Here is a 20,090-nt window from a genome sequence, read left to right on the forward strand (position 1 = left end):
CACAGATCTTGTCCATCATCTTCAGAACCTCTTTAAGGGCTGGAGATGTCCCGGAGGACTGGAAAAGAGCAAATGTTATTCCGATCTTCAAAAAAGGGAGGAAGGATGACCCAGGAAACTACAAACCAGTGAGTCTGACCTCTGTTGTGGGGAAGATAATGGAGCAGATATTAAAGGGAATGATCTGCAAACATCTGGAGGACAATTTGGTGATCCAAGGAAGTCAGCATGGATTTGTCTCCAACAGGTCCTGCCAGACCAACCTAGTTTCCTTTTTTGACCAAGTAACAGGCTGAACACAATGGCTGAACACAATGGAAAAAATGGGCAAATGAGAACAAGATGCAATTTAATAAAGATAAGTGTAAAGTTCTGCATCTGGGTCAGAAGAATGAAAAGCATGCCTACTGGATGGGGGATACGCTTCTAGGTAGCACTGTGTGTGAACGAGACCTTGGGGTACTTGTGGATTGTAATCTAAACATGAGCAGGCAGTGTGATGCAGCAGTAAAATAGGCAAATGCCATTTTGGGCTGCATCAACAGAGGCATCACATCAAAATCACAAGATGTCATTGTCTCATTGTTTACGGCACTGGTCAGACCACATCTGGAGTACTGTGTGCAGTTCTGGAGGCCTCACTTCAAGAAGGACGTCGATAAAATTGAAAGGGTACAGAGGAGAGCGACGAAGATGATCTGGGGCCAAGGGACCAAGCCCTATGAAGATAGGTTGAGGGACTTGGGAAAGTTCAGCCTGGAGAAAAGGAGGTTGAGAGGGGACATGATAGCCCTCTTTAAGTATTTGAAAGGTTGTCACTTGGAGGAGGGCAGGATGCTGTTTCTGCTGGCTGCAGAGGAGAGGACACGCAGTAATGGGTTTAAACTTCAAGTACAACGATATAGGCTAGATATCAGGAAAAAGTTTTTCACAGAGTAGTTCAGCAGTGGAATAGGCTGCCTAAGGAGGTGGTGAGCTCCCCCTCACTGGAAGTCTTCAAGCAAAGGTTGAATACACACTTTTCTTGGATGGTTTAGGATGCTTAGGGCTAATCCTGCATTGAGCAGGGGGTTGGACTAGATGGCCTGTATGGCCCCTTCCCACTCTATGATTCTATGATTCTATGAAACTTAAGTTGTCTTTCCTGTGTGCTAAGCACATGAGCACAAAATTTGGCAACCTGCTTAATAATATGGACTAATAATAATAATAATAATATAATAATAATAATAATAATAATAATAATAATAATAATAATAATAATAATAATAATAATAATATAATAATAATAATAATAATAATAATAATAATAATAATAATAATAATATGGAATAATAAAATTCCACAGGAGGAATTTAACTTTTTCTTTGTTTGAGCTGATGGAAGAATCCCTGAGTAATTGGAGGAAGTCATCCCTAGAACGAAAGCTCATAATGCATCTTGCAGAAATCAACATTTATAAGTGAATTATGAGGCAAATAATTGCTGGCGAGAGAGTTTAGGCAACACTATTTTGGGTACCATGATATTCAGAATTGCCATTCCAGGACAGTATAGGCCCATTCTGAATTTTTCCCTGACTTGGATAGCCCAGGCGAATCCAGATTTTGTCAGATCTTGGAAGCCAAGCAAGGTTAGCTCCAGTTAGTATTTGCATGGGAGACCACTGAGGAGGACATGGAGGAAGCCTATGGAAAACTGCCTCTGAATGTCTCTTCTTTGAAAACTTTACATAGTCACCATAAGTCAGTTGTAACTTGATAGCACTTCCCACCACCATTCTGAATGTTACCCTTTAAGTCAGTTGCCAGAAGCTGGGGAAGCCTCACATTGCATACAAACATACAGCCATGCAATTCCTAATCAAGGTTCAGTCTTTGTGGAAATCATTTATTGCAGAAAAAATTGACTGTATACAGTTGAATAGCTCAAATTCATTCCTTTAAGGCCTTATGCAGTCTGGGTCCAGCGCATTTGAGCGATCACCTTTCAGAGTATGTCCCTCAAGAACATTGTGCTCTGCTAATTCCACCCTGTTGGTGATTCCTGGCTACAGAGATGTGTGATCGGTCTCAACCAGAGGCAGGGCCTTCTTGGCCCTGGAACTAGTGTGGTGGAACAAGCTGCTAGCAGTAGTCTGGGCCCCAATAGAACTAACAAAGTTCCAAAGGGCTTGCAAAATCGTGCCGTTTCTCCAAACATATGGTTGAGGCCAAAATGAGCACTGCAATATTGAGATGAGCCTCCCTCCTCTCCTCTCTGCTTCCCCACCATGATAAATTGGAATTTGTGAACAAATGGACATGATAGCCCCACCAATGAATTATTGGAGCATTTTACTCTTCCCTTTGTAATAATAACTATTTACTGGTCTTATGCATTGTTTTATGGCTTATTATTTAATAATTTTAACTATGTACAAATGAGATCTTCTGTTCTTAACCACCCCAAGACATGGTTAATTACCTCTGTTTCTCACTTGCCTTGAAGGCCGTTTGCTGGGGTCACCATCAATTGGTTGTGATTTGATGGCACACATGCCATTGCAACAATGTTGCCACTGAAGCAACATCAGGAAACAGGAAGTGGGTGGTGGTGGTGGTACAGGGGAGGCAAACCTAGTTATTAGGGGGGGAAATCCAGTCAGGAAAAAAGGGGCCTATATTCATACAAAAAGGACTCATTATTATACTATTCATAATAACCTTAATGTTTAAAAGATCACTTTACTAAAAACTACTATAAATACATATTTATAAATATAAATGTTCATGACCTGAGGTAAAAACAAATGACATCTGTTCAGTATAAAGTCTCTTGTAGACTATCCCATTGGAAGAGAAGATCTGATTCACAGGCATTCCAACAAACACGTTTTGGCATGTTCCTTGAAGTAACTACTACCTTAGACTAACTCCCTATCCAGTCTAAAATTCTGGCAGCTTATAAAAGCTTGATGCTAATTTTCAGATCTCGTAACTTTCCTGTACACATTCCATAACTTGGTCTATGCTTCCAATTCTAACTGCTTATGTTTTATGATTGTAATCTTTGTATAAACCTTATGTTGTGAACTGCCCCAAGCCGGCTGTACAGGGAGGGGCAGCCTGGAAATTAATTAAATAATCAAACAAAAGGGTTGCAGATAATTACCCTATATACTCGCATATAATCCTAGTTTTTCAGCACCTTTTTCCACACTGAAAAAGCCCTCCTCGGCTTATACACGGGAATATACGGTAATTGAAATAAAAACATGCTCCAGCCAGACAATCGTTGCATAGCCTTTTGCAAATGTGTTCTGCAAGCTGAGCTTGCTCTGGCAGCTTGTAGGACATCAACAGTTTGACTGAGGGACTCTGATATACATATATACTCGCATATAAGCTGACCTGCATATAAGCCAAGGGACCTAATTTTACCACAAAATCTGAGCAAACTTATTGACTTGCATATAAGCCAAGGGCGGGGAACGCTCCATCATCACAGGCTCTCCCATCCTGCCTCCCTCCCAATAAATACAGAATAGTCAAGAAGATGAATAGCTGCTGGTATTTTTACCCCACTTTTCACTAACCAAAGGAGTCTCAAAGCGGCTTACAATCGTCTTCCCATCCTCTCTTGATGCCAGACACCCTGAGAGAGCTCTGACAGATCTGCTCTGTGAGAACAGCTCTGGCAGGAGAACCAAACAGTGCCCCCCAGGCCAGCAAACCAAAGCAAACCAACAGTACCAGAGATGGCAACCTACTACAACAAATACAACAGTTACCAAACTGGGAGAATGGTTAGAAACCTCTAACTACAACTGCAGTGCCCCCCCCAGAACAAAACACTGTAAAACTGAACACTGAAAGATAGAACTGAAAAATCAACTTTAAAAAGAAACACAACCCCAAGAAGAAAAGGCAAACAATGCAGCCCCTCAGATAAAAAAAGAAACACTACGAGAAAGAAACAGTAAATCCCCCCCCCCAAAATCCACCCCCCACCGACAGAAACCAAAATAATAGTTTGGAAGAAGTGATTAGGAAGAGGAAGAAGTGAAGGCAAAAGGGGAAAAAAACAGAGTCCCTCAGTTACACATTTGCAAAAGGCAAAGCCACGATTGGCTGGCTGGAGCAGGCTTTTATTTCAATATACTCACGTAGAAGCCGAGGAGGGCTTTTTTCAGTGTCAAAAAGGTGCTGAAAAACTAGGCTTATACGCAAGTATATAGGATATGTCACAGCTTGAGTGAACCTTCCATATCACTGACCAAGAAAAGCCACCATATCAGAATTATACCTGCAGGGGTGCTGTAAGGAAACACGGAACAGGGCAATCTGAAGATTCTTACAGATTTCTATAAACTTTCAGGGGCTTATTTTGTTTATTCTGTTTCTATGCTGCTCCCGGACCTGCCAGCTTGCAATGGCTTACAACAAAGATTAAAAATACAGTAAGATACAATAAAAAAATGAAACCTAAAACCCTCCCCCCACACCAGTCCTCAACATTCTACTGCCAACCCAACCCCCCCCCCCCGGACTGCCATACTTCCTGCAAGGCTGTTCCAGTTGGACACTCAGAAAGGGGAAAGATCTTCTTCTGCTGCTGGGCTTCAAGAGGAAGAGTCTTGCCATCCTTGCAGAACATTGACAGCTCCGTCAAGGCCCTTAACTCTCCCAGGAACTCATCCACCAGGTTTGGCCACCAGGCCAAAAAGGCCTTGACCCTGATTGAGGATAAGTGAACATCCTGCAGGCCAAGGATCACCAGACCGGGGAACATCCAGTTGGCTTAAACAGGCCTTGCCACCCTTCAGATATCCCCAAGAACATACTGAGTACTCAGGGTGGTGTGTGTGTGAATTTATATACTTTTCTGCATATCTGAGGAGTCCCCAACTTGTCTGCAGGTGGCCAGCTTCTGCTGCTACTGTTAGGTATAGTAATAAGATATTGGTAATGCTAAGGAAGTTGCATGTCAGTGGGGAAAAAATCTTCAGATGAATCATTTTATCATACATTAGTGACTCATTAAAGAGAACAGGAGGCCATAGATACATTTTCCTTTTCTATATTACATTTACCTTTCACTGAAACTGCACCAACCACAACAATCTGCCCCCCCCTCCCACAACTGAAATCAAACAGCAGAAGCCCTCCAGCAATGGCTCAAATTACAGAGGCTCGTATCACTCAGACAAGCTCTCCTTAACTGATGATACCCCAAAGACATGTTGCTATTTCCAGCAGATGATTAACTGGCCCCTCTGCTGGATATCATACACATCTCTACCTGAAGGTTAGACGAGAATCGCAGATAAGACAGTGATGTTCTCTGGACATCCATTACTCAGGATTGTGCAGGCTGCAAGTGACAGGCAGAGGGTGGAGGGGAGGAGGACCTTGAACACCAGCTTCAGAAAAAAGGTAACGCACCCAAAAGTCCCGTACTGATTTTTCCATGACATGCCTGGAGGAAAAAAGTAGTTAAATCATGACTGAATTTTACATGCCGAAACTGCCGCTACAAAAGCATTAATGTTGTGGCAGGAAATGATTAAGGTCTGAATAAGAATTTCAGCTGAGCCAAAGTGCAGCTTTGTGCCATATCTGAGAAGAGATGACAGACATACGTAGAGATAAGGCTGAGATGAGAGGAGGAAAGAAAAGCAGAATGTAACTTCCTTATCTTCCCTTTTCCATGGCAGCCCCAAGCATACCTGAAAATGCTGTTCAAGAAGATGACCTGTCTCCCAGCAGCATTATTTCAGGTGCCATTTTGGCACCTGCAGTGGAACCCTTTCCATCAGTGGAAGTTTTCCGCATGGCCCAAGCCAAAATGTCTACATTGCAATAAAACATATAATTACAGCCTAAACATTAACCATCAAGAGTCATTATTTAAAATAGTTTCAAAGTTCAAAGTTGAATTTCAAAAACAACATTTGAAAATGCCCAAAATTTAAATGGTAAGTTCTAAGGTTTGAATATCTCCAGATGTCTGTAGGACAAGTGATGTTAATTATATGTACATTACCTGACCTCATTCTACATTAGCCTTCTTGATGAAGGCTCATGGTACATATCCCAAAAGATGCATATACCTGATCTTCCCCACTAAATAAACACACAACTGGCAACATTTGTCAGCAAAGATGACCTTGCTTGCACTAGCACCCTATGGGTCCTAATCTTTTAACGCAAATTAGGTGAAATTATTTGTTGATGAAACATAAGGATTTACATTAATAATTTTTGCTCTTAAGACGCTTTACCTCCCCCCCTTTTTTTAGGAATTCTTTGTTATCAACTTTAGCTGCCATTTGCCCAATACCAACCTACTATTTAAAAATCTTGTTTTCTTTTACTCCGAGCAACAGTGACATTTATTAGCAAATTAATTAGCTATGTTACCTGGTGCTCTGATCACTATACTGAATCTTGACATGCAGATTATCATGATGCTGTGGGGAAACTATGGTTGAATTCACAACACAGCCAGCACATCTTGTAATTATAATGGTGTTTCTAGAAAATGTCTAGAATGTGACAGATCATCAAGATGCTTTTATATTGTGGGCAGGAAGAAAAAACTACAGATTACAATGAACAGTTATCATTGACTAGTTAGATCTCCATTTGGATCAAACACCATTGCTGATGTTCTGATCAGTTGAAGTCCATAAGTTCAGTTAATTTATAGAATCCATATTGATAAAAATGCTTTCTGACAGTAGCAGTCCTATCAATTAATTTACACAGCAGTTTTAACTATCTAGATGGATTTCCTTTGCAGGTATGGATCTTGCTTGTGGTGAACAGTGACCTGGATAAGGCTGATTTCAGAGGAGGTGCTTGATAGAGGCAGGAGTGCTTGTCATTATCACTGTATTATGTTAAACTGAGTTATCTGTATCGTTTCTGTTTCATGTGAACCGCCCTTAGCCTTCAGGGAGGGCGGTATATAAATATAATAAAAAATAAATAAAAATTACAATATATGAAGATGCTTGAGTTATCTTCTAGTCTATTAATGTATTCCTTATTTTTGTGTTATAATTAATATAAAGTACCTTCTGTCTCTTCCTCTCTGGAAGTATTTATTTTGCTTCCTATTGTGATTGTGAACTGCTCAGTTAACAACATTTGTGTTTTTCATCTCTAAAATATTGGTGGGTATGACTTATGCTTTTCCAGTCTATTCTATTAAATGGGCTTTCTTTGATAAACATGAAACCGATAAGATTCTTACCATATACAAGATATTTTTTTGCAAGACTAAAGTGACAGAAGAGATCCCAAAGTGAAAATGTATCCCTCTGTAATACAATAAACATCTGGACCATCTCTGGTTTGCCAGAAATTATATTACCATCTTAGTTGAATGCTTCCAGACAAAGTTCCCTACCCTTCTTCCTGTCTGCTTTCCAAAACATGCCATATACCTGATTTCATGTTTCATAGGGATTATTTTACTGGGTAAATGTTTTCCACATAAAACAGAAACAAAAGCTGGTAAATATTTCTATTTTCATCTTCTCCTTCCTCATTGGTTTAGGTAATGCAAAGCTAATGATATGCTGAATAAATCTGGTTGGCCAAAGAGCAGATTCTGGATGATTCAATAGAAGTAGTCATTACAGATTCTTGGGTCATAGATAGGAGCAGTCATGAGAGATTTAAAAGAGATCCTTGATACTCAAGATGCACTAGTGTCAAACTGGGACACACCTTACTTTTTCTACTGCTGTCTCTCAGGCATATGTTCAAACAAAAGGATAATGAGAAATTAATGTACAGCAGTAGAAGGAGAACCCAAAAGGCTCCCAATTAGGAGATCACTAAGAACTGCAAGGCTATTCCAAAGGAAGGACTGAACACTAAAATATTATACCTGGAAGTAAAGCAGAAGCAAAAGCAGCAAGGACTGTAGAAATAAAGTAGTAGTGCAATTAGTTATATTGAGAAATAGTTTATATCCCTCTGTAATCCCTCAGATGGCCTTGCAAACTGTTCAGTGCAACAATAGTTTATGGCTGTATGTGCAAAATAAATCCAAATAGCTGTTATTGCATCATGAAAAACAAAAGAGATAGATAGATCTGAACATCACAAACTTTTATTCACAGTGCCCTCTCTAGTATAGATGTCTCTTTTTAAAATTCTGAATCTTCTTATGCCTGGAGGATATTCTAAAGATTTCCAGAAGAAGAACATTGGCAACCCCATTCTATCTTTTTATGCTACCCAGTCCTGTATATGTGGGCAAAATTAGATAGTTCAGACACTGCAAAATATCTGTGATGAGAGAGGTATCTCAAATATGAAGAATTGCTGCTTTTCTCTTAGGAGTCTCAAAGCGACTTATAATCACCTTCCCTTTCCTTTCCCAACAGACACCCTGTGAGGTAGGTGAGGCTGACAGAGCCCTAATATTACTGTTCGATCAGAAGAGCTTTATCAGTGCTGTGACAAGCCCAAGATCATCCAGCTGGCTGCATGTGGAAGAGGAAGAGTCGGGAATCAAACCTGGCTCACCAGATTAAGACCACACTCCTAACCACTACACAAAGCTGGCTCTATGAAAAGAACCTAAAACAGAAAAACTTTGCTATAGTGTTATCGTTTAAAGCAAGAGGTTTGAGGCCTTGTCACACAAGATCCTGCAAATTCAATATAAGGAGAAGATTGTACAGCAGCTATTTCATGAACAAATCATAAAGTAAGATAAATGGGCTTAATGCCTGTGCTGTTCTGAAGATTAGCCAAGTTTAAAAGCAAGTACAGGGGCTTAAGGGTTTATGGTGGGGGGCATTGTCACTGGGGAGGGAAGGAGTTGTAGCTCAGTGGTATAGCAAATGCTTTGAACTCAGTGATATAACTACTACTGCGGCACTGCCAATACATTAATATCCGCAGCACAAGGTATACTGAATGTTTCCAAGTAATGAGCATTGGCAGTTTGCACTGTTTTCAGTGACTCCAAGTATGATGCCTGATCATTTTTTCAGTAATACAATTTAAACAAAAGTCAGAACATCTATGGGGCCTTGCTTGAAACTTTCAGCCTTTCCCTCTGTTTGCTTTTTAGATGACTCAGTGCTTCCTTTACAGGCTGAGCCAATCCGATTTATATTTTCATGAGAGTCTGCTGGAGATTAAAATTCAAATGTAAGTAGCACATTGATAGGAGAGAGAACACAATAATATAGTTGGGGGGAACACGTGCTATAATTCATTCATTTGTTTAAGCCTTAGGGAAAGCTCGAAAATGCTGGAGGCAGGTTGCAGCATGGAGGGCAGAACAGAAAACAAAAAGTATGTTTACCTCCAAATAATTAACTTCCATTTAAAGAAATATTGATTTCCATAGTATCTTGTAAAAATGCCAAACTCCCATACTTTGAAAAAGGGAAGATGACAGGTTTTGGAAAAGATAATTATATAGATTCCAAAAGGCATCACTTTTTACATATAGCCTATATTTTCAAAACTCAGTGTTTTTATAAACTTATTAAAGGCAGAAAGCTATAGAGAAAACAGTGAGAAGTTCTGATATAATGGGATAAGTGCATGCTTGGTAGGATTAATATATTTTAAATGCAATACATCCTTTATGGCTTGGAAACTATTCTAGATTTCTCTTTTTCCATCATTAAAAAAATAACTCATGATTTATTCCCAAAGTTTAAGAAATAATTTTGCACAGTATAAACTCATAATAAAGAGTTAGTCAGGGGTTAGCTGGGTTCAACGCTGGTCAGCTTGTGAATTAATAATAAAATGCATTCCCTTCCAATTTGAATGACAGAAAAGGCACCGAGGGGCAAAGGAGATGATTTCTGCAGATGTCTAAGCCCAACTTCTCTCTCTCTTTGTTGAACCTTTGAATTGCAACGTATTGTACAATGCCAATATTATCAACCAAGACACTTGCTATGCTTAATATAAAAGGAACAAGCAGGGGATCTGCAAGGACTTGCAAGTGGGCATCCAATTTTCCCTCCCCCACTATTTCTTCTTTCCCTCCTCCTGGCAACCCCTATATCATTTTTCACTGCTTCTTTCTCTCCATCTCCCCCACCCATCCAACAGCCTACCTTTTATTTTTCCCCATCCTCAGCTATATTATGTATTTACTTTATTATACCCCACCTTTTTCCACAATAAAAACCCAAAGCAGTTTATTTTATTCTCCTCTGTTCCATTTTATATTTACAACAGCCTTGCACAATAAGTTAAACCAAGAGTATATAACTGCCCCAAGGTCACCCAGTGAACTTCCATGGTAGAGTGGTGATTTAAATCTAAGTCTCCCAGATCCAAGTCTGAAAGTCTAACCACTATACTACACTCGCTTCTGTGGGCTAGCTGTTATTGTAAAATAGCAAGCAGCCAACCCTGGAAGTCGTGGAAGTCACATAGTAGTAAGTTGCTTGGTGACTGCAGCCTGGCCTAGACCCAGTGAGTCTTTCCTCAAAAGCCCAAACACTTTGGGGTGGAAATCTGCCCCTCCCCTCGTTTTTTTCCCTGACAGAAACTAAGGCTTAGATACTGAGGGCCTTTTCGCACGGGGATCTTTGTTGCAAATTGTTTGCGGAATGAAAAATCGCCATTTAAAATAGTGGAATTCGTCGTTTTGCACACCTGGCTTTGTAGTGGAATCAGTTGCGTTTTTTAGCGTTTCCCACAGGCTTCCGGTCTCGGCAGAAATCGCTAGAAAGGAAGCGCTATTGCCAAGCTCGTCCCGCCCCTGGCCGTCAAGCAGCCAATGGGCAGCCGTTAGCATGCTCCCAAACAGCCCCTTTCCCTTTAAGAAAGGTTTTTAAAAAAAAAACAGACCCATAGCAACGAATCTGTGTAGATTCTTTGCTACGGAGAGACCCATCCAGCTGCCTAATGTGAGCTGTCGTTTGATTGTATGATCGTTTGCACGCTGCCTCGAGTGATAAAAAAAAATTCCCCCCCCCTTCTCACGGGCTCGATTTTCGGCTGAATTTATGTGTAAAAAATAAAGGGACTTTATTTCAGCAAACGGGCTTTTAAGTGGTTTGTGCTTAGTGACTAAAGGTGAAGGAATGAAGCCAGGGAAGCCTCTAAACAGAAAGAGGCTCGCCGGTGCGTTTATCCCCGCTCGCTCCGAGAAAAAAAAATGGCGATCGCTTCGCCGGAAGTTTGGAGAAGAGAGCCAGGGGGAGGGGCTTTGAAGAACCAGCAACAATGGTAACGCACAGGTCTTTAGCGCTAGTGTTGCAGATTGGTTGCAGGAGTGTATCGCTATCCGGAGGGTGAATCCACTTTTCTGGATTCCCCTGAAAGCGCTAAAACGAAGCGCTTATTGCTGATCGGTTTCAGGAGTGTTGCAGATTGTCTACGACGTCGTGGGTAATGCCAAATTAGTAGCGTTTTCAATTAGCAACCATTGTGCTATTTTTAAGCCGTGGGAAATGGCCCTGAGAACATCGGTTTCTTATAGCTACAGGCACTTCTTCTATCATTCTGGTGGTTTTCGCCCTTCCCTTCTTCTTCTTTTAAAGATTTCAGATATGCATGGAAATCTGGGGCTTTTCTTAGGTTTGTAAATTGGTCTGTTTGGTGTCTCTATGACCCCAGTCACCAGATTTAAATATCCACTTAAGTATGCACTTGAGCACTATTCAACTTTTACAAATAGATCCTGGGTGCCACAACAGAGTTAGTCTAATCACAAACTGGCTATTTCAGGAGTTTGGTCCTATCACTAAATGTTGCAAGATTAAAATAAAAATGTGAAAAGTTTCAAAGCCAAGCTTACTCCTATGTTGAAATAGGTGAAGGAAGACCCGTCAGCCATGATAAAGTAGAAGAAAAAAGTCTCAAGCTGGTGATGGCAAAGTGATTTAATGTTCAAAACAATATCACAATGTTCAAAATTTCAAAACGGATTCCCAGGTATAGTCCATTTTTGATATCTTCATCAGTGAATTCTCAATATTGTAATAACTCAATCTTCTCTAATAATGTTTTTATGATTGTTGGAAATAACTTAGTCTCTTATAATGTCCTGGATATATAATTCAATCCCAAAATGGTCAAATAATATCCGAATTTGTAGGGGTCTACTAATATTAACATCACTATGTATAATTCCTCACTACTATAGAGGAATAACTAAGTTATTTCCAACAATCATAAGGCGAAGGCAGAGAGGCCGCTTAGGAGCAATCTTGTTGATGGTGGCCGACAGGCAGGATTGCCAGTCCTCCACCAAGGCCATCAACGAGACGCCAGAGGGCATTGGGTCCTGCAGAGCATTCAGGAATCTATCAGATTCCACAAGTTTCTGCAGGCAGACTAAAATACGTCTGGCACCCAACCGGGGAGTGGGTGACATCCTCAGCCGGGCCTTCAGGGCATGGTGGTCTGACCATGAGGTGATGTTATTCGCCACCATATCCACCTTTATACCTGCACTGAAGATCAAATCAAGGGTATGGCCAACCTGATGGGTGGGACCATATCACAAAAAGAGGACGGTCTGATGGGTGGGCAGGAAGAAGGTATTCAAAGCATCCTATCCTGTCACTGAACTGAAAGGAGATGGGGGAGGGGGGAAAGAGAGGGAGAATCTGTTTGATAAAGATGACCAGAGCAGAGCAAGTGAAGAAGGAAAAGCCAGAAGAAAGGACCAATGACTAGAAGATGATTGCAGGATGCCAGCCCCACCTTCCTAGCTGCCCATCCTCTTTGCTCAGAGCAATGCCAACCCCATTCCTATGCCTTCATTTATACCTTTTCTTTGGGTGGCATTCCTATGCCTTCATTTATACCTTTCTTTGCAAGAGAGCATCTTGCAAAAACAGGACTGAGGCCTCAGTGAAACCGACAAGTTTCTCTCAGTTTCACCTTAGAAGGGGCAGCAACACTACACATTTGGGAGAGGAAGACAAGGTTAAACGTTTAAAATGGTTCCCCCCTCCCCAAGTGAATTGTACGCTGTGGGAAACATCTCCACTCACGGGTGACATAAATCCCACCGGAAGGTTGAAACGCGGCTGTAAACGCGCCGTCCTGCAGCGCCATCAATGATTCAAAGAAACCGGACCCAAGCCCTTCCTGTCTTCCTCCCCAGCCCACTCCAAGTCGGAGAGAGGTTTTTAAAAAGTGGCGCTTCTTCACGCGGTCTCAAATCCAGCCACGGCTTGTTCCACTGCTATTACTGTGTTCCTCTCGAAATATTAAACGACATTTTCCCTTTCCCGGCTCACGGACGGCTCGAGGAGAAAGTCCCCGCGTGGCGCTTCAGATTTTCGCAGAGCGAGTGCAGGCAAAGGATGAGCTCCCTGGCCCCTTCTTGGGAAAGAGGGTGTCGTTTAGCCTAACCTAACCGTGCGGTTGGTCATCTGTGTCAGAGGCGCTCGGGGCTGCGCAGGCCCCCCATCTCTCTGCCCACCCCCGCAATCGCCCTTGCTGCAAAGGCGCACAGCGACGCCACACTCTGAGCCGCCGCCGCCGCCGCCCCCCTGGAGCGCGGAGGTGAGCCCTTCCGGACGACAGCCGCGCGGCCGCAGCTGGGGACGAAGGTGCTGCAGTAGCCGCAGTCAGGAAAGGCTGCTCTCTCTCCCCCGGCTTCCTCGCCCCCCGGAAGGCCCAGCGCTTGGCAGTTGCTATAGTTACTGCCCGGGCTTCTCCGCCTCCCTGCTTCTCCGGCAAGGCGTGCGCTGGCGGCTCAGAGCAGCTGAGCCTGAGCTTCTCGCGAGAGTTCGGCGGAAAGCAGGCAAGCTGGGCGAGTGAGGGAGAGGGAGAGTGAGCTCATTCCGGGCACAGGAGCGGGAGAGAGCGAGGGGAGCAGCCGGCGGCGGCTCGTGCAGAAGCGGCAGCGGCAAGTTTGTTGGGTGAGTTCTCGGCCGGAGGAGCGGGCGCGCGGGCAGCTGGCGCGGGACGGGGGGAGGCGGCCGGAGGGGGCACGGCTTCGACTCCCCGCTTCCCGGCGTCTCTGCAGTCCCAGAGTGCGGCTGGACCGGAGTCGAGAGAGGCACCCCCCCCCCTTCCGCATGCCAGCCCGAGGAGGGCGTGTGGCCGCTCTGAAACCGCAGGAGCCAGCCCCTCCCGCCCACACTCTCCCCCCTCCGCCAACCTGTGGCTGTTGATGCTGCGGGAACGCGGGGGGGGGGATAGTAAACACGCCCCCCTCTCTTCACTCCTCTGTCCCACGCTGCCTTCCCCGGACGCCCTCACTCGCCTCTCCCACCCTTCCCCGCAGTGACTCCGGAGACCTTGACTTTCCCTGGTAGTGATTTCTCTTCTCCCCCCCCCCCCGTCGGATTCTGCGGCATGATGAGCCGCCCCCTCGCCTCCCAAATTCGTTCAAGGGGAGGTCCTGCGTCTTTGATTTATTGGTCTGCAAGAAAGGCTGTTTTCCCTTTCCAACCTCTGTCCACATCCCCCCCCCCCCAATCCCCTGTGCAAGAGAGCGCCTGGGAGCCCCGTCTGCAACTGATCAACAAGAGAAAGCGACTTGTTCGCCCCCCCCCCCCCCCCGTTTAAACCAGAAGACAGGCAGCGCTTGGCTTCCCTTCTTCGCACCCCGTCCTGCTTTTCCTTGGATGAATCTTTTCTGTACGCAAAGGAAGGCAAGGATTCATATTTCCACTAAACCAGTGGACTAAGCTGATTATTTTTCCTACGGCCGAACCCAGACAGGGAGCTGTTGTGGAAAGAAAGAGAGCCGCGTTAGCAGTGGGGTTGTGTATGCGTCTCTCCCCCCCCCCCCCCGCCTTTAGGGAAGGAATTTTGAGTGGGAATCGGTTGGAACATTTCTTGGAAGAGAACGATAAGTTAGTTGCTGAAAATAACCCAAATCAAACACCAAGGAGAGAAAGCTCTGCCAAAGCAGGACAGGAACAATTAACGCTGCCCCAGCATGTTCTCTCTACCTACTCCCCTCCCCTCCATAGCCTTCTTTATTCTGCTCTTAAAGGAGAATATAGTTTAACATTGGAGCTGCTTGGGTATGTCTAAAAAGAAGGGGGGGAAGGGTTGCCCTCCTCTGAATAGGCAAACAATTTTAGTTGCTGGCCTTGGTGTAATCATTTTGTTCTGAACCAGTTTTAACACTGTTATAATAATTAGCTAATTCAAAGGTAATGCTTTTGGGGATATGCTAAATGCTTATAATGTGGGAAAGGGAGTGGAAGATTGAAATGTAGCTTTGGTATTCCTGGAGTTTGGAGAAGTCAGCAGATAGGACTTTAAAGTAGATCTCATGAAATGAGTGGAAAATTACAACCAGAAAATGTAATATAAGTGTTTAATTTTCTTTTTAAAACAGGTGTTCTTTTTAAAAAAAACCTGCATTTTACTATTTAATATAGTGTTTAATATATGTACAGCAGTTGGATAATCATGAATGTATTTATGAAAACTATGCTTGTTTGCTTTACAGGGTAGGAAAAATGCTGTTGCTTATTGTGGGAAACTCTCCTTGTGTAACCTTGACTGCTGCTATTACATATTTTTTGCAAAGAAAACCTAGCTTGAAAATAGTTCTCTTGTCACTCATTTTATTTTAGATTAGGAAAACCTGTACCAATTCTTGATGGTGCTTCTAGATGGCAAAGCTGGTTTTGAAAGCTTGTAGTGTGTAAGCTGGTTGTTTTGAAGTTAAGCTGTTTGGTTTCATTGGAGTCCCAGTCTGTTTGGATGAATGAATACTGGTTCTTCCTCTTTCAATCATTCATTTTGTGAAGGAACTTTGACTCAAACTCCTCCCCTCTTTCATCATAGTGAATACTACATGTGGTTCCTGTAAACCCCCCCTTAAATTGTAAACAAGCTTCGTAAGGCAACTTTTGCATTTCATTGGTTGTGCAACATGTGTCTGCAGTCATGCGTGATAGAGAGGCTACTCATTTATTCTGGAGATATGTAGTTCAACAGGGTAGTTCCTGTTTCTACTTAGGTGTGTAAGGAGAAATGGAAATTTTTGACAATGGTTGTTTGTAAAAGACAGACATCTTAAAATTTCAGTGACTGAGCTTTTCATGAATTAGGCCAAGCTGGTTAATTGTCGGCGCTTATCCATGATTAACTTTGCTGAATTTTAAAATGCTGTTGGTCATATTAGGAGACAGCCAGGAAATGAAAAGCATACTGTTCTGCTTTAAGAATTTCTCATTTATCTTGTGGAGCAAATTATCAGAGGTGATGTGCTGCAGGGTAGAAGATACAAACTCTATGCAGGAATCGTTTTTCTTGCTTAGCTGTTTAGTACTTGCAAGATGCATGGGCACTGCATGTGTCATGCTTACACTTTTGTTGTGGATTTTCCCTCAGCAGCTTTTTCTATCTCCAGATGGGGAGGTTATTGAGCACACAACTGCTCACTGGTATGCTATGCAATGGGCAAATTTGTTACACTGTGCATGTAGTTTTAAATAAAATTGTTTTCCTGCATTAATCTATGCCTGCATAATGCATTAAATTGTGTAATTCAAGTAGTAGTCGGTGGTTCTACAAATTCCCATTTCCTCAGGTGCCAAGTAGATGTGAAGGCTCAGGAATAAACTGTCAAATATTGTAATTTATCAATCAAGTAAGTTATAAATGATGCATTAAAGCAGTAAAATTAGTTTAGGGTTGATAGGACAGTAAGTATTGCATCAGTTTCTTCCAACATTTTATTTCCCCCCCTGAAAAATGGGGGGGGGGGGGAGAATGTTTTTTCCATAGCTTCAATTTTCAGAATTTGTATGTTTCTAGTGCTTATCCAGTTGGGTACTGTGCTTTGGACTATTAGTGGAAATTGGAGTTGGGATGAATTTTTGACTATAGAAACATACATTAACATGGCCTGATCCAAACCCCAGCCTATATATGTACATAGGTCTTCATACATGACAGGGCACCCTCTTAGGGCAATATGTTCCCCACTCAGGGTGGATGACTCTAGGGAGAAGCAGGAGTGCTTGATCGCTCTGAGAGAAGTGTTGAGGGGAAGGCATCCCATTGCAGTTTTTGGCTGGATGCAACACACTTGGGCATTTATTGACTTTGTGTTCATGATCTGACATGTAGATCCATATTTTTAGTATATATTTTCAAAACTACACATTCTAATTTTGAAATATATTTGACCATGCTAATAAACCTATTAAGGCTTCCTTTTTCCTTCATAAATGTTTCTGCATGTATGTTCATGACCTCACTTTCTTTGAAAGACAAATAGAAAAGCTTGAAGGCTTCCATTGATTATAACTCTAAGTGCTGAAAGAAAGAGAGGGGATAGAGGCCCCCTTGAATTCCTTTGTATTCTTCTTCATTTATAGTATTTCCATTGAATGAAAGAAAGAAGTTTTCTCCATATCAATACTTCAGTCTTTGCATGAAGGGGCTTGCTGCTTAATATTCACGGCTTACAGGATATTTAGGATGCCCCACTGTGATATAGAAAAAGCTTTGGTGTTGGTTACAAAGGGGAAAATCCTGCAAGTTGTTTTGGGTTTTGTAAAAGCTGTTTCTTTGTTGCCAATCATAAATTGATTCCCAGTGAAATTTGGGATTACAGCAAAATGGATGCTTTGGTATTACTTAGACATTGCATAATTATCTAGAAGATTTATTGTTTATAACCCTACATTTAACATTTCACATTTTCTAAATATTTACACAAATACTAAATTGGATCTTTATGATCTTTAAGTTTACTATTTGCAAAGCATGATTTAATTTTTTTGTTCTTAGTTCTGAAGAAATGCTATGTTTTTATTAATTATAACAATTTGATTAACATCAATTTAGTTTATAACCCAAATATTTGTACAAACTGTAATCCTTAATATTTTAGGATGTGTTGTTGGTGTTTTTTTTTCCTGCTGGAGACTTTATACTGAGTTTGTCTCACTTTGTATATAAATGTCTGAAAATCTCAAATTGTAATCATTCTGTGTTATGCATTAGTTCAGATATTTAATTTAAAAGGCACTCTGTTCTAGTTCTTGGTTCATAATTTTTTTAAAGGCTAATTGTTGTATGTTAAATATCATCTTGTAACCAAGGAAAAAATGTGCCAGATTGTTCTGAGTTTCACGTTTCCAGGGAGATATGACTCAGTGGCTTTGCTTCTAGAGAATCTGTTAACTAGAATGTTACCTAGTTTTGATATTTATAAATTGGTGGTTTAATACTGCCTCTCAAAATCAACTTACTGGGTTTGACGTCAGTAAGGATAGGCCTGAATACATTTGGCAATAGTTATTTATAATTAATACAATAACTAGCCATTGTTGCTAAAGGTGAGCATGGACAATGGTTCTGGAAAGCTGAGGCATATCTATAGGATGAGGTACAATAAGAGCAATTGAGAAAAAAGTCCTAGTTCACATAGTAATACTATGTGATATTAAGATGGTTCTCCATGTTAGCTAAAATAACTGTATTCAGTACCTTAAATTTAGTGCTTGTTCGCCATCCTACCTCTATAAAAGGCCTTCTTTTTAAATGCAGGTGTCCAGTATTTCTTTTTTCTTCTGTTAGGTTCCTTTCTACAAACCTAAGCAGACTGCTTCTGTTTCTTATTTGTACATTCTTAATATCCCTTTATGAAGACCGCTGGCTTGAAATTAACAAGGATTTTTTTTTAAGTTTGTAGATTAACTGGCATGCTGCTGCTGTAATTTCTCTTGAATTGTGATAAATTATATCTAATGTGTTTCTAGAATAGCAAGCAAGAATTAGTTGATCAAGATTCTGACCTTCTCTGCCATTATGGTGCCATGATGGTAGTTTTGGGGCAGCCTTTCCCATCACTTAACCCATTGGGTTGTTAGGCTAAAATTAGATGGAGGGAAACCAGCTAAATCATGCTGAGCTCCTCAAATGGTAAAATAAACATCTAATATAAAACCTGGTAGTTATCAGTTGGAGAATCATTAACATCTTTTGTTTTGATCCTGATTTCCAATGAAATGGCCTTTACTATTAAAGTTAACTCTGTTTTCTGATGGTGGTATTAGAATATTTATTTTTATAGAGAGCTGTGGTTTTTGATGACTCTTAAAGCCTTTGAGTTCAAATCTAGCTTGACTTCATGATGTGGCTTACTGTTTCCATTCCATTCAGCTGATTTAGTTGGATGTTGAGCTATATAAATAAATACCACTTCTTGGGTTTTTTTGTGAGGCTGTACTGTCCTCTGAGTAGGTTTAATATCCTATAAACCTATTTTGGGATTGCAGTGCATTGCCTTTATTCAGAAAGCAATACTGAATTATTGGTTAATTTTGACTACTCGCCTAGGTTGGATTAAAACAAGAATCTGCAAAATTTACCACAGTGGAATATTCCTTTCCTGAAACACAGGACAGGTATTGAGGAGTGGTGCCCAGAAAAACCATAGGTGCCTCCAAAGCCAATGAGTATCATGGGTATAAAGTTATCATTGGGGTTAGAGTTCAGCAATAATAAGAACTTCATGCACATTTCATTTGGGTCATGCAACCAAACATTATCATGAAAATTACAAACTGTGTTGGGTCCAGTCAGCTTTTGTGTTCAATCTGCCAATTCTTCTCCTTATTCCACATAGCTTTTGCCCATGCAGTTCCCATGATCCAAAATATAGACCTTTTGTGTTCAAAAGGAACCCTTCCTCCCTTTTTTTAGAGCCAGCTTGGTATGGTGGTTAAAAGTGGCAGCCTGTAATCTGGAGAACCAGGTTTGATTCTTCCACCTGCAGCCAGCTGGGTTATCTTGGGCCAGTTACAGATCTAGCAGAACTCTCATGGCCTCAGCTAGCTCAGAGGATGTCTTTTGTGGGGAGAGGAAGGGTAAGCGATTTTAAGCCGCTTTGAGACTCCTTTGGGTAATAAAAAGCAGGGTACAAAAAAAACTCTTTTTCCTCAGTGGAAAAAATTGGTTGGATCCAATCCTTTGTACTTCCAATGGGAATTGTTGAGAAACACAAAAATAAAATAATTGTTAAACATACAAGTTCCCACAGTGAAATTTCTAGATGCCATGTGAGTTGGTACCTGGGATTTGTCAAACTCTGTTACCTTTTTGTGTTCACCCACCTCATCTTTGGAGATGAGGCAAACCTGAAATGTGTCCCGAATGGGTGAT

The 20,090-nt window shown here is 41.6% G+C and overlaps 1 protein-coding gene across 8 annotated transcripts in view; it reads left to right on the forward strand.

The window, feature by feature from the left end:
* Positions 1-13,510: 13,510 nt before the first annotated feature.
* The window catches only part of SIPA1L1 (signal induced proliferation associated 1 like 1), a 190,731-nt gene continuing 184,151 nt past the window's right edge, over positions 13,511-20,090 (forward strand). For 5 of the 8 annotated variants that reach the window (XM_077322650.1, XM_077322657.1, XM_077322652.1 and 2 more), the window contains exon 1: positions 13,516-13,864. The gene's annotated coding sequence lies outside the window, so the exon portion shown is untranslated. Of the gene's footprint in view, positions 13,865-20,090 lie in introns of all 8 variants that reach the window. The other 3 variants (XM_077322655.1, XM_077322658.1, XM_077322656.1) reach the window with 3 other exon arrangements.

Source organism: Paroedura picta, chromosome 2 (genome assembly GCF_049243985.1).
Source record: "Paroedura picta isolate Pp20150507F chromosome 2, Ppicta_v3.0, whole genome shotgun sequence".
Lineage (NCBI taxonomy): Eukaryota > Metazoa > Chordata > Lepidosauria > Squamata > Gekkonidae > Paroedura > Paroedura picta.